Source organism: Vicugna pacos, chromosome 11 (assembly GCF_048564905.1).
Source record: "Vicugna pacos chromosome 11, VicPac4, whole genome shotgun sequence".
Lineage (NCBI taxonomy): Eukaryota > Metazoa > Chordata > Mammalia > Artiodactyla > Camelidae > Vicugna > Vicugna pacos.
In genome coordinates, this window is record NC_132997.1 from 5,873,334 (window position 1) to 5,887,035 (window position 13,702).

The 13,702-nt window shown below is 47.4% G+C and overlaps 1 long non-coding RNA gene across 1 annotated transcript in view; it reads left to right on the forward strand.

Moving 5' to 3' along the window:
- Window positions 1-8,026: 8,026 nt before the first annotated feature.
- LOC140699584 (uncharacterized) overlaps window positions 8,027-13,702 on the forward strand; it is a 33,495-nt gene continuing 27,819 nt past the window's right edge. The window contains exons 1-2 of the long non-coding RNA XR_012077787.1: window positions 8,027-8,236; window positions 9,631-9,800. This is a non-coding gene — a long non-coding RNA (uncharacterized lncRNA). The remainder of the gene's footprint in view (window positions 8,237-9,630; window positions 9,801-13,702) is intronic.

The following is a 13,702-nucleotide window of genomic DNA, read 5'->3' on the forward strand; positions in this document are numbered from 1 at the left end:
CTTAGCTCAGGCCACTTTGGAATGGACAAGTGAACCTGGAGTAAGACAGTCAAATCTGTGCAGACATTAAAGTTCACTTGAACGTGTTCCATCCCTGAGCCAAAGATAGGACAAATATGCAGCACTTCTTGAAGACAGAGGAGTGGTTTTTAAGGTTCTTCAAGAATGAATCCCAGGGAACCGAGATGGCCAGTTGTCAAACTGAGACTTTTTTCTTTGGACGGTGTACCCAGCAAGGGTATTGGACTTTTATATGTTTCCATTTGTCTTTAATACATGTCTGTTGATGAGGACGTGGGCACAAGTGTTTGACACCTTGTCGAGGCGATTTTGGATACCTGCCTAGAAGCACGGGCACAGTTGCTGCTGCGTCATACATCTTGCAGCCCATCCCTTTCTCCGGCTCTGTAATCACGGCAGAGTGGTTCCTTGTTGACCTGTCCATCTCCTCTGTGACATCAAACCCATGAAAAGACCGGAGCAAGTTAACTTGGCTTTGTTAAAGTCAAAGGTACAGATCAAATATGGAGTCAGATTTGTTCTTTCCTATTTCAGTAGTGCCATGGAGAAGGCAGTTTGGGCAGCTTTTTGTAGTGTCCTGGAGGCATTCTCTCTCAGCTTCTGGGCGCCTCTGTTGAAAACCCTTCATAGCTGTCTGTCCTGCTGGAAAAGCACTCTGCTGTTTTACCCTGAAGATGTGTTCTGTTTATAAACTCATCTCTACTCCTTGGAAAACAACTCAAGAAAAACTCAGTTGGTTTTTCACCAGCCATGGGCAGGGGTGAGATAAACCGTGTTATTATTCCATAAAATAATAGTAATAATTGTAATATTAATAGTAGTAGCATTATTAGTAGTAATAATAATACTAATAATAATAATTATATTAAAAGAATTCTTAAAACACGACTGCACATTGGAGAGAGTCAATAAATGCTTTCTGGCTTAAATCAAAAGTGATGACTTAGTGATTCCATGGATGCTGTATTTGCTATGCTAGTTACTCCTTTGTTCCATTACACATTTTTTTAACTGAAAAAGAAATACAAGCAAATGGTTAAAAAAAAACTCAAACAGAGCACAAAAATACACAAGTGAAAGAAGTTTTCCCTCATCTTCTGTTCTTTCAGCCCTCTCTGGAGATGCCACTGTTTGCTATCCTTTGGGTGCTGTTCCAGATATGCTTTGCACATTCCCACATATGTATGTAAATTCCTTTAAAATTTTAGTTATTTTTAACTTAAACGGATTTAAATCCTCAAGTGGCTTCTGGCCGGGTAATAGAACAGAACAAATCTGACTCCATATTAGATCTGTTCCTTTGAATTTAACCCTATGCTCTGTCTCCTAGGCTTCATCTTGCTTGTAAAACAATGTTGCCTAGAGCCTGAAATAAACAGGAGAGCCTATTCTGAAGGCTCTGACCTTTAAGGATATTTAACACTTTTTCATTCATTAAAAGATAGCAAATTGCATAATAGAAAATAACTTTTGTTTTGTTGGAGGTTTGCAGGGATCTGACCCACGCAGATAGCTGCAAGAACAAAGGATTCTAACAAGAAGGAATTCCTACACTAAGAAGTTTGCAACAACCAAGCACATACGAAAGGAGCCTGAATTGTGACTTGGGGAGATGGTTTTCCAGGACATTAGTTTGCCATCTAGGTCTACAGAAACTTGCTATTCCGTGCCCCAACATCTGGTCTCCCAACTTATTGTCCTGTCCTTCACTGAGGAGAAAGAATTTCTACTTGGTAACACTCCTATCTACCTAGAAAGCTGGGCACTGGAGCTGAGTGTTATGGAAACAGGCCAGCCAAGAAAAGCACCAATCGGGGTGTTGGTGTACTCAGAAGTATTATGCCGGTGGGCTCAGAGGGGCTCCTGCTCCGAAGTTCTGAGCACCTCCAAGACGTGCACATGAGGTTTTAAAGGCTTAATTACAAGTAAGGGGGAATTAGCCAATAAGGCTCAAAGAACAAAAAGCAAGGAATCAGTACACTGGAGCTTATCAATTTGTAGTAGATCACATTACTGACACTTGTTGAGCTTGGAATTACGAGTTAGGTTGTTAGCCCAATAAACTGACACTAAACTTCAGATATATGAGATAGCCCAGCAGAATTTAGATCATTAAACCGACACTAATCACACTTAGATTTGTGACTTAGCTTGTTAGCCCAGCTGGACTTTTCCTTCACATGAGGACAGCTCTCCCACACCCAGGGAACTACTGTGAGCCCTTGATGTTTCCACTAGGGTTGGGTATGGTTTACCCAGGAGGGATGGGGACTATGCACCAACACTCAGGCAGTCTGCTCTGTCTGGGGCTCTGATCTTGTACCATCCCGCTCCCCGCCAGCCCAACACCTGGGACAGTGGAGCTAAGGCAGTGATCCTGCCTGCCTGTTTCCCAGCGTGTAAAAGGGGATTATGTACCTTTCCCAAGGTAGTTCTGAGCGACAACACCTGCGGGTGCTTGGTTCTCAGAGCAAGAGTAAACCCAGGTCCGCGTGGGGGCAATAGGTGTGATCCCCATAGGGTTTCTGCAGAAGCATCCGATGGAGGGCTGGATCAGGGAGGTAAAACTTGAGCTGCGGGACTTGAAGGGTTACAGAAGGGTACAGAGGCAGGTCTGCCGCCTAGGGGTGCCCCAGAGGTAAAGCTTTTTTTCTCCAACTCCGCTAAGACCCTCCCCTCTTCAGATCCCTCCCTACTCTCTGCTCATCGTGTCCATCTGTATCTCTCCAATTTTCCCGTCCTCTCCACCCGCTCCCATCTTCTCCCTCCCTCCCTGTCCCACCTTCTCTCACAGAACCCAGAGAGGATCGCTGGCCCTCCTGCCCATGCGCAGTCAGTGCCAAGTGGTCCGCTGGTTGGAAGCTCCATATCCTAGCCGGGGATCGGGCCCAAAGTTTTCTCAACTCTGTCGCCCGGTAGGCCTTTGGTTCCTGTCTGGGGCCGGGGCCTCTGGCTGTGGAAGTGCAAGGTGGGGGGCTCCCGGAAAAGTGCTCAGGCGGTTGCGGGAGGGCGGTCCGCCTGTCACAGTCCCCAAGGGCGCCAGTCAGCCCGTGTTCAGATGAATTGCTCAGGCCAGACCCCTCTACCCGCGCCACCTGCCCCGGCGCCCCGGCCACAGCTGCCAAGGGCCAGGTGTGCACCTGCCACCTCTCACCCAGCCGGGATCCCCTCAGTCCGCGGCTGGCGTCCCCTTCCCCTCTCCCGCCCGCGAGTCCTCTCCTCCCTGGCTTCCTCTCCTTGGCCGCCGGCCCGTTCACGCCCCTGGGAGGGCTGTGTCCGGGCGGGCGGGGACTGCGGACTCGGACGGGGCGGGGGGCTGGGGCTGGGGCTGGGGCTGGCCTCCGAGCAGGGCTGCAGCCCCCGTCCCTCCCCTTTCCCTCCCCCCCGGGGCAGCCCTCCTCTCCCTTTCCCGCTCCCGGAGGACCAGCTCAGTGGCGCGGGCACTGCTCCCTGGGCTGAGAGCCTCAGGCTGTAACGCCCTGCTTCTCCAGTTGGAGTCGGGAAAAGGGAGCCTCAGTGCTGAGCGAGCTTCTGTCTCCTCCCTCAGTTTTTCTGCTGCAGGTAAGTACCTTGAACACTTTCAGGTGTTATCATGGCTGTGCTTGTTGATGTCACGTGTTTTTATAGTGAGAGTGATTACAGTGGTGAAAGCAGGGCTTGGTTCTGTTAAAAATGAGCTGAAGGCATGAGGCTGTGACATCCTCCTTCCTTCCCTCTCCCAGGGTGAAAGGAGTGATCCTCGATTTTAAAAAGATAGTTGCAGTCCCTAACTAGCCCAGCCCAGCTAGTGTGTGTTAAGAGGAACAGCACCACCAGAGGCCTTGGAGACCCAGGGATATTGCAGTCCTAAAGAGCTCCTGGCACTGTTTGGTTTGTTTTGGTTTTTTGTTTTTCTTAAATTGTGTGATAGACTAGTGGTATAAACAGAAAAATAATTGTCAAGAAATATTTCTTCATGTAACAGTGTTATTGTGATATAGTTCACACACCATGAATTCCATCCATTTAAATGGTACAATTCAGCAGCTTTTAGCATATTCACAGTGGTGCAACCATTATTATTCCAGAACGTTTTTATCCCTTCAGAAAGAGCAGTGGAAATTAATGACCTATCCACCCCTCCCCAGTGGTGGTTCTAAAGAAATTTCTTGGCTATTCTTGACCATAAATTCACTTGTTACATTCCAAGAAAAATCTGGTAGGAATTCTAATCAGAATTGCAATGAATCTGTCTATCAAAACAGGAAGAATTAATGTCTTTAAGGCATAAACTTCTTCTACCCATGAATATATCTCGGACCCTATCTTTTCCTCTGTCCAGAGCCGGGCCCATGGGAAGTCCTCACTACTTGTTGGGCTTGTGAATGATGAGATTCTATACATCGTTAGTTGCAGCTGTAGCCTTTCACAGAAGAGAAAAGTAACCTCAGTGAAGCAAGGGACTCTCTGATGGTCAGAAAGAGTGACAGCCAGTGCTGGAGTGATCCAGTGGACTTGGTGCTTGCAACCAGAATTCTCCACCACCTACAGCTAAGGGGATTAGAGCATTCTTTTACTTTTTCTTAATGGCGTTGCTTTTATTTTTACTTATTTTTTAAATTATTTTTTATTTAAGTGTAGTCAATTTACAATGTTAGTTTCAGGTGTACAGCAGAGATTCAGTTATAAACATATGCATATGTATATACATATGTTTTAGATTGTTTTTAGTATAACTCATTACAAGAAATTGAATATATTTCCCTGCGTTATATAGCAGGTCCTTGTCATTTATTTTATATTTACTAATTTGTATCTGTTAATCCCCCCTTTTCTGCCTGCTAAACACAGTTTGCTTTCTATGTCCATGAGTCCATTTCTAGGAGCACCGTTTTTCCTAATAATATATGTTCTTTGGCTGCTTTCGGTTTCAGTAATTCCAACTTATCGGTGGGCGCTTTTCTTCTGGTAGCCTTTATGTGGTTTGCACACGTGGTAATAGAGATCTGTAATTGGGAGAACTCCAGGCCTCGTGTAGTCCCTGGTACAGAGTGTCCACAGAATTGATGGTTGGACTGGGAAAAAAGCACAGTAAATGCTGGAATTTCCACTATGGTTGAGAATTCCAGGTTTCAATAACCTGTTTAGACAACCTTAATATTGGCTGCACCCATACTGGGTAATTGGTGGAAATTCATGGTATGGTGGTGTAGAGACGGGGCCTTATATGCTTCTTCTCTTTCTATTTTCTAACACTCATTCTCCTGGGCCTTCCAGATCCTCCCCTAGAAGTGCCCAGGGCTGGCTTGGTGCCGCGCTGAGGCAATATTTGTTAATAACGCCCTTTTCTCTTCTCCTCTGAGCATCCATTTCTTCCTGTGCACAATGAGGGCTTAGACTAGATAAGTACTTTTCAGTTTCTTTTAAAGCCATGTTTCCTTTGAGAAACAGAAAATGCAAATTTCTCCTATCAACCCAACCCTTTAGATTTTGATAAATCCTCTAAGGAGTTACATAGCTCTTTGTGAAAAATTGATGTGAGTTTGATTCCAGGTGACACAGAAAAGACTCTTCAGGGATTTATTGCAGGGAGAGGGCAGGAAAGGGGCAGTATGTGACACTTTCTAGTGTGAGCACTCGAGCAGGGACTTGGATTTAAATACGGTGTCTGATGTGGCCTCTCTCTAATCTTGTAGAATGTGATAAACTTTTCTACCTCAGTTTCTTGATGGGTCACGTTGGGGTGATAATATTTTAAGGCTTCTGTGAAACATTATACACATAAGACATTTGTGTCTCGGTAGAAACAAGATCTGCTAGGGATTCAGGGATTTGTTTAAAAAAAATTCTTGTCCATAGCACTCTCTCTGTGTGTATTTTGAAGTTCCTGGAGGGTGAGGGTGAGTCTAAAGTCCATTGTGGGACAGGTGGCCTCTATTTCTCCATGCCCCAGTTTACCCGCTACTCCCCAGTCCTCTTCCTCAGTCCAGGATGAAGTTCCCTAGTAGATTTACACAGAGGTCTTGTGGAAATGGCTCTTCATTTTATTGTTTCACCAAGAAGGGCTGCCATCATGATCTCTGTGGTCAGGTTTTGAAGGGCTGCCATCATGATATCTGGTAAGAATTCTATGCAATTGGGAGTTTCAATTTAATGAAAAGAAAAAAATTACAAATAGAAAATTAGAACAAGGGTGGTGACAGGGGCTCTTGGAAGTGGACACCATTAGCTTTGTTAGCTTCAGGTGCTGCGGCCTGTTGCCACGAGGACCCATCCTCTTGCTCTGAAGTTGGAGGGACTAGTGGGTTCAGTGGGAATGTTAACTGAGTGTATCTCATGGGCTGGGCATTGTCCTATTTGTACTGTGTGTTCCTTATTTGAGACAGTGAGCTCACCTAACCTCAATGACCTCTTTAAAATATTAGACTTCTTATTTTGAGATGTAATGTATATTCCCATGTGGTAGTAAGAGATTATATGGAGAGGGCATGTGGACACTTTGCCCAGTTTTCTTAATGGTTCCATCTTGCAGTGTTGGGGTACAATTAATTACTGACTCACTAATAATTTGAGGTTTGTGTTATTGCCGTTATTTCTATTCATGATTAAACTGGGGCTTAGAGAAGCACACAGGCCTGCCCAGGTCACCCACATTGTTAGTGCAGAGTCAGGTGAACGTGGGCTTGGGATTTCCAGGCAGTACCATTATGATGGCTTGTGGCAGGGAGCAGCATTCACTTTGAATGTTTATTCATTCATTCAACAAACATTTATTGAGTAATCTCTGTGGGTCAGATGCTTTCTTAGGGTTATCTGATTCTTCAGCAGTATTGAGAATCAGGTAATATTAATATTTTTAATCTGAGAAAATTAGCTCTGTGAGTTTATAACCCACCCAAAGGAAGTATAGCTCATAAAGGAGGGATAGAACATTTGTACAGTCACCTCCTTTTGTGCAGGTGGTACCCTAGGCATTTTACATTTGAACACATCTGTAATCCAGATATATTCTTCTAAGGCAAAGATTTTTTTTTTAAATGAAGTATAGTCAAGTTTACAATGTTATGTCAATTGCAAGGTGCTTTTAGACTTTTGAATTAAAAAATACATTTTCAGCTGGGTAATTAGGTGTATTTATTTGTTTCATTTTTAAAATGAGGTACTGGGGTTTGAACCCAGGACGTCATACATGCTAAGCATGTGCTCTACCACTGAACTGTACACTATTCCCCAAGGCAAGTTTTCTTATCCATTATTATGAAGCTTAAGGGTTCAAATAAATTGGATAGAAATCCAGATCTTTTGATCCTACTGTGGTCCTTTTCTTTATATTCTGCTGAAGGGGGTTGGGGAAAGCATTTCCTTTGTTCATTTCTTTATTCAGCATTTTTGAGCAGCGACTTTGCATCAGGGCCTTGCTAGGTGCTTGGAAATATAAAATAAGAAGTGACCCTTCTCTGCAGAGGCAGGAAGCCTAGGCCAAAAGCTGGGTAATGTGATCCGAGCTACAGTGGCCATGTGCAGACTCTGAGGACAAACTGTACCGTTGGATTTGCTTTGGCTTCCCTTGCTTTCTGGCTGGTACACACCAGGTCACCGCAACCCAGATGGGCCCGTAGCACACAGCAGATTATGTACCTCGATCTCCTCTCCTCTCTCGGCAGGGCCTGCAACATGAGCATCCCTGACTACGTGCAGTGTGCTGAGGACCACCAGACTCGTCCCGTTGTGGTCCAATCCATAGAGGTCATGTCAGAGGAGAATTTCTTTTGCATCTATAAGCTACTCACCTTGGTGAGCCATATCAGCCCATGCGGCTCACAGTGGACACACTGTATGCACTACAGGCACCACTATGTGCCCGACAATGGGTGGAGCATCTTCCAGACCCACCGCAAGGTCGTGGGCCTTGTCACCATTACCGACTGTCTCTCTGCCAAGGCCTTCAAGAAGCTGCACGTGCAGAGGGGCTGTATGGCACCTCGTTCAATGACTCTTAGCTTTTGTCTTTGTGCAGCATGGGGAGGTAGCCGAGCAGCCGCGCACCGACGTTGCCTTCAAACTAAGAGGACTGCAGGGTGGTGGAGAAGAGGATCGAGGACTTCACTGACTCACTCTTCATCTTGCTCAAGGCCAAGTGGCTGGATGGTGGCCCCAAGATATCTGGGGACAAGATCCCCCTCCTCTGCATCCCGTTTGAGAAGGAGGAATTCATGAGACTGAACACAGAGAGCAGGTAAGTTTACCTGGAGGCCAGCCCACCCTGGCTGTGTGCCGGATTGCTTCCCTACATCCAGAAAGGGATCAGCAAGGAAGAAGTCTGTCTTGTAGCCAAGGGGAGGGGAGGTGCAGCCCGCCGCTTTACAGACATTTCAAAGAGAATCCGCCTTTGTTTCAGAGAGATCCTTTTAGGGTTAGTGTGGACACTTACTCCCGCTTTACAGCCAGGAACATGGTGGGAACCCTGGAGTTGCTGTCCAAGAAAGTAGCCAAAGCCACGGATGCTAGGAGCACTGGGCAGGAGGCTGGACTGAGCTGAGATGTGCTGTAGGTCAAATGCACATTAGACGCTGAGGCTTGTCTAGTAAAAGTACATAAAATATCCCTTTACTTCCTATATTGATTACATGTCAAAATGATAGTATTTAACATACAGTAGATTAAGTAAGATCTGTTCTTAAAATCACATTCTAGTATTTGTTTTTTGTTTGTTGGTTTGTTTCTTTGTTTAAAATTTTAAACGTGGCAACTGGGAAACTTTCTTTACATGGCTCTCATTTCATTTCTGTTGGGCAGCCTGTCCTGGGACAGTCTCATCCCTTTGCTTATAGATGAGATTCTGAACCCCGAGAGGCAAAACGAGGCGCTGGTTTAGCTGCTGCTGGATCCGCTGTCACCTGCCTCCCAGGCCCAGCACCTTTTCAGCTCAGGCAGTCTCTTCCTGCCCGACAGCCACCATGCCATGTTAGGACATCAGAAACACCACCAGGGACTTCTGAATGAACTCCTTATGCAGGGAAAGGCGTATCACGGTGTTTGGGACAGAGCAGGGAAATGTTCATTCTCAGTTTGTCCCTGTGATTAAGTCAAAGGCCCCACTTTGCCTCGGAAGTACAGACGAGCTCTTCTGGGCTGCCTTCCCCCCCACCTTCTGCTCTGTTTCCCAGTGTATCTATCGTGCTGTCCCTCGGGCAGAAGAGGGTGAGATGCCTTTGCCGAGACGTGGTCCCCCTTTTCTGGGGTGAGTGAGGGAAGCTGTGTCCCCCTAGCCTACGGCCTCTGTCCTTGAGTCTGGAGAGGGCTCATGGTGGTCCCACAGGTGATGGTCAGAGGACCTGGCATGTGCTACCAGGCCCGCTTTGGAGGAGGTGCTCTGTGATTCTTGAACTTACATAAGATCAGATCCTACTTTCTGGTTGTTGGTAAGTTGGAGGAGAAGATGCTAGAGAATTGATAAATAGAATGTCTAGACCAGCCCTGTGAGTGAAAAGCACGGGGGACCCGAGTCCCACCTGCGAGAGCCCACCTAGCAAGCTCTGGATGAATATTCTGTTCCTCCCCGGACATACCTCTATGGCTTAAGGAAGAGGAGAGGCATGTCGTGGCCATGATCTGTACTTGTCCTCACAGGGCCCTGTGATCTACATGCCCGCAATCCCCATCTACTTCTTGGAGATGAGCTGACATGTTTAGGAGCCTGGGCACTGCTGAGGGCATAGCTGCCAGCACCGTGCTACACAGAGTCTGGCTCCGTTCACCTCATCTGTCAACTCCTGCTGAGGCCCCAGACATTAGTCAAGGTAGGTTCATCAGCGAAACCTAAGCAGGGACCTTCTTCTCCCCCTGGACAGACTGGTGAGTGAGAAGTGGAAGCCTGGAGCCCTGCCCCAGACCCCACGCCAGTGCCACTTCTTTTGTCATAGGAGGCACTGGTGACATTTTTGCTCAACAAATGCTTGTCTCTGAGTCTGCAGACCCACCAGAAAATGCCAGCTTGTTTTTGCCTTTTGAAGTCTGCCCTTGGGACTTAGCGTAGTAGCCGGATGTGTACTTAGCCCACAGTGGTTCAGCGCATTAAACTTCCCTCCTTGTGGGTCTGTCTGTTCTGGTACCATAAGGGCTCAGCCAGCATCTGAACGTCAGTGAGATAACGCGGCCAGTGAGCTAGGGTCAAGCATATTCTCCTCCAGTCACTTCTACTCCATTGTTGCTTTTACTATTCCACAGTCATTAATTTTTTAAACAATGCTTTGGTGCAGGAGCAGAGCCTCATTCTCTCCTGCTACTCTTGGTGGAAGTGAGTAAATCTGTCCAGACTGAAATGCGATCAAAATTTGTAGCTCAAAAGCTGCCTCGACGCTTGTAGGTGGAATTTTGGTTAGGGGCGCTGAACACGTTGTGGTCCCCTGGCAGCGCCGCTCCCCTCAGGCCCCTGCTTTCCCTGGAGCAGGAGGTGAGGGTGGGTCTCACCATCCCCACGTCCCTGACCTCACACACTCACGTAAATTCTTGTACATGCAGTCAAAATCATTTTTGTTCTTGTGTGTTTCTAATTTTCTCTTGTTCCTCTTTTCTTTTTTCTTTATTCCTTTTTCACTTGTACTGCCCAGTGAACATGTTGTTGCTTCTGAAAATGTGGGCTGTGCACACCCTGCATTGGAAATAGCCAGATTGCCCTCCGTGCGTCTCCATCGCTTTAAAAAGCAACAACTTAACAGCTGTTTTGATCCATCTATTATCTTAGTCATTTTTTAATTTTCTAATTTTTTGGAATATTTGCTTTGTTAGCTCATCACCCACTGGTGTTTGATACCTGTTGAAATCCTTGCTTTTGAGGAACATGTTTGGTCGTCCTTTTATTTGGTGACAAATGCGCTCTTATTAAATTTGTTTGATTGTTTTGTAGAAGTAAGATGCGATTTGATTTAGGCGGCTGCTGAGGCATTCTTTTCATGGAGTATTTAAACTTGTAAGGTTTAATTCTGCAGCATTTTGCTCGATTCCTGCTTTTACACAAACGTGCTCGGCAGGCGGTTCCTGGCTGTCGCTGTGTGACGTGCGTGACGGCGCTTCCTGGCCGGCGGTCACTGGAGAGGAAGTGGCCGCCACGGAGGTGACAGCTGCAGGGGCCGCTGTTGGAGGAAGTGGTCACCGTTTGGTTCTTTAATTTTTTTTTTTTTACATTCAACTTCCCCGTGCCATTTACATTACTTTGCCTTCATAAAGGGGCAGAATTGGGTCTAAAATCCATGCCACTATTTTGTTCCCTTTACGAGGCTGGTTTTTCTGAGTATCAGGACAACATGGCCTTCTCCTAAGTAGCTGGCTCACCTGGATCTGTTGGACACAGGGACTGCTAAAAGGGCCGTAGCTTCCTCTCTGCTCCAGCCAGTGGGCATTCAGAGCTGGGTCTGTGGTTTGCCTCAGCAGCCGTGCAGACCTCCCTGCCTCGGCCTTTACTTTTAACCCATGTTGGCAGTAAAGAGCTGAATCCGTTTCTGTTGCAGCTGACGTCCACCACTGACGGCCGTGTCGTTAGTTTGTGTTAGTCAGTCTCCAACACCCCAGACAACCGTGAAAGAAGATGATTTGGCAGACCTAGGACCTTGGATTCTCACCCCTACCCTGGTTCATCTCACCTGGCGGAATTGTTTGGTCACCACCATCATGCTGACCATGAGGCCTTGTTTCTCCTTTCATGCTCTGGTCCAAATGTGGACACTTCATTTTTCACTGAATTTGTCTCGCTTGAGACAGGCCAGAATATCTGAATGAGTCCATCACATTCTGGGTGGGGAACAGAGCAGAAGTAAGTGTCACAAGTAGATGGAGTCTAGGCTGTCCGGGTTGGCAAATGCAGGCTGGGATCTGTGATGGCCGGGCTGTACCTTGGACACAGGCCTTTCCCGTGGCCCCTGAGAGCCCATGAGTTGAAGTGATAACAGCCTTGCATGGGTTCCCTCATCCTCATCTGCTCATTGGCAAGTGTGTCTGCTAATTAGGAGCTCCCCCAGACCTTGGGCCCTTCAAAGCTCAGACCACGGGAGAACCTTGAGTCCCTCCTCCTGGGACTCCTGTGTGAGAATCCAGTGCCTTCTGAGGTGAACAGCGGCAGGAGATGCCTCCCCCTCCAGGGAGCACCCTACGGAGGACTGTTAGTGCACCATGCTGTGAGTTTGTGTGTTTCCGGCCATGGTCCCTGCAGAACTACACTTGAGATGGGCTTATTGACGGACTGATTCCAGGGCAGGGCTGGGGGGGACGGAACAGTGGAAATTGAATGTGACCTCAGACACCTCGGTGGGTGCTGGGGCTGTTACTAAAATGGGGAGTCTGGGAGATACCTGCCAGGAATGGAATTCCAGAGTAAATGGTGGACATGAGGCATTTTTAAGATGCCATTTGTCATCCAAGTTAGGACTTCAAAGAGGCACTCGGGTCGATGAGCCTGGGGCTCAGGTGAAGGAGCCGTACTAGAGATACATTCTTAGCTGCTGTTCACAGCCTTGCATGTGAATTAGATCATCTCGAGGGCTGCAGACTGAGGCTGAGGTGGGGTAGGACTGTGTCTGGATTGGAGGAAAGCCCAGACCATGCAGCTTTGGTGTGTCAGTCAGTGGCGTTTGCCATTGTCAAAGCAATGCCAGTTATCCTTAAGGGGCCGGGGGCTGGGCAGGACCAGCCAGGAAGAAATCTGAAGGGAGGGTCATGGCCAAGTGTGCGTCTTGGGAAGGTGCAGAGTCTGCAGGGTCCGGGAGGATAGACTCCTCAGAAGCTAGAGTTGGAGTGAGGAGTGGGGAGAAGTTTGTCACAATCACCTGTGAGGGAGGGAGGCAGGCCTTGGGAGCCCCACCATACCGGACTCATTTTCCCATGAACAGAAGGCAGTTAGACAGAGGATCTGAGGTGAGAAGGGATGGGCACTGGGAGGGGAGCCAACCTGGAGAATGGTGCTTGGAAAGTTCTGGAATAGTCTCCCTGAAAAATAGAGTTAAAAATACCCAGACTCTTAAGAACATTGTTAGTGACTTGGGAGGAGGCAGTTGTTTTTCTGGCCTCCTAAGGGTAAGGCATGTATCCAGGGATACACAGAAGACACGGGTAGTCTGTTTCAGGGGCTTGATCATTACCGGGGGAACAGTGCAAGTTTAAAGGGGGAGAAGGGCAGCGGAGGGAAACTAGCCAGGCCCCGTGTCAGGTACCAGTCGGCCGCCCTACTTGCGTGTTGCATTCACATCCATGCCTCCCAGGTGGGCGGTGGCAGCCCCCTTTTGCGGTTTGGGAAGCCTTCTCAGAGGGGTTAAGGAATTGGTCCATTTAGCGGCTAGTAAATGCTGTAGTAGGATTCAAGCAGGGCCTTGTCAGACTTCAAGGGCATGTTCTCTCTACTGTTTCCAGTACTTCCCTTTTATACCTGGAATGGTGAAGTGGGTCAGTTTTGGAGCCTTTCAGGAAAAGTATGATTTAAGCGCCTCTGGACCGTTTTACAAAGCTCAGCGTTGTTTGATGGTTCTGAAGCACGCAGTGATTTTCGCCCCACAGAGGTAACGTCTAACTCCTTTGTCGATGTCGTGGTTGCAAATGATGTACAGGTTCAAAACCACACTTCGCAGCTTCTGAAGGGAAACTCTCCAATTCTCCCTTGATCCGCTTTCTTCCACGGGATGTAACTGTGCTGCAGCATAGGCCTGAGCTTTCCGTA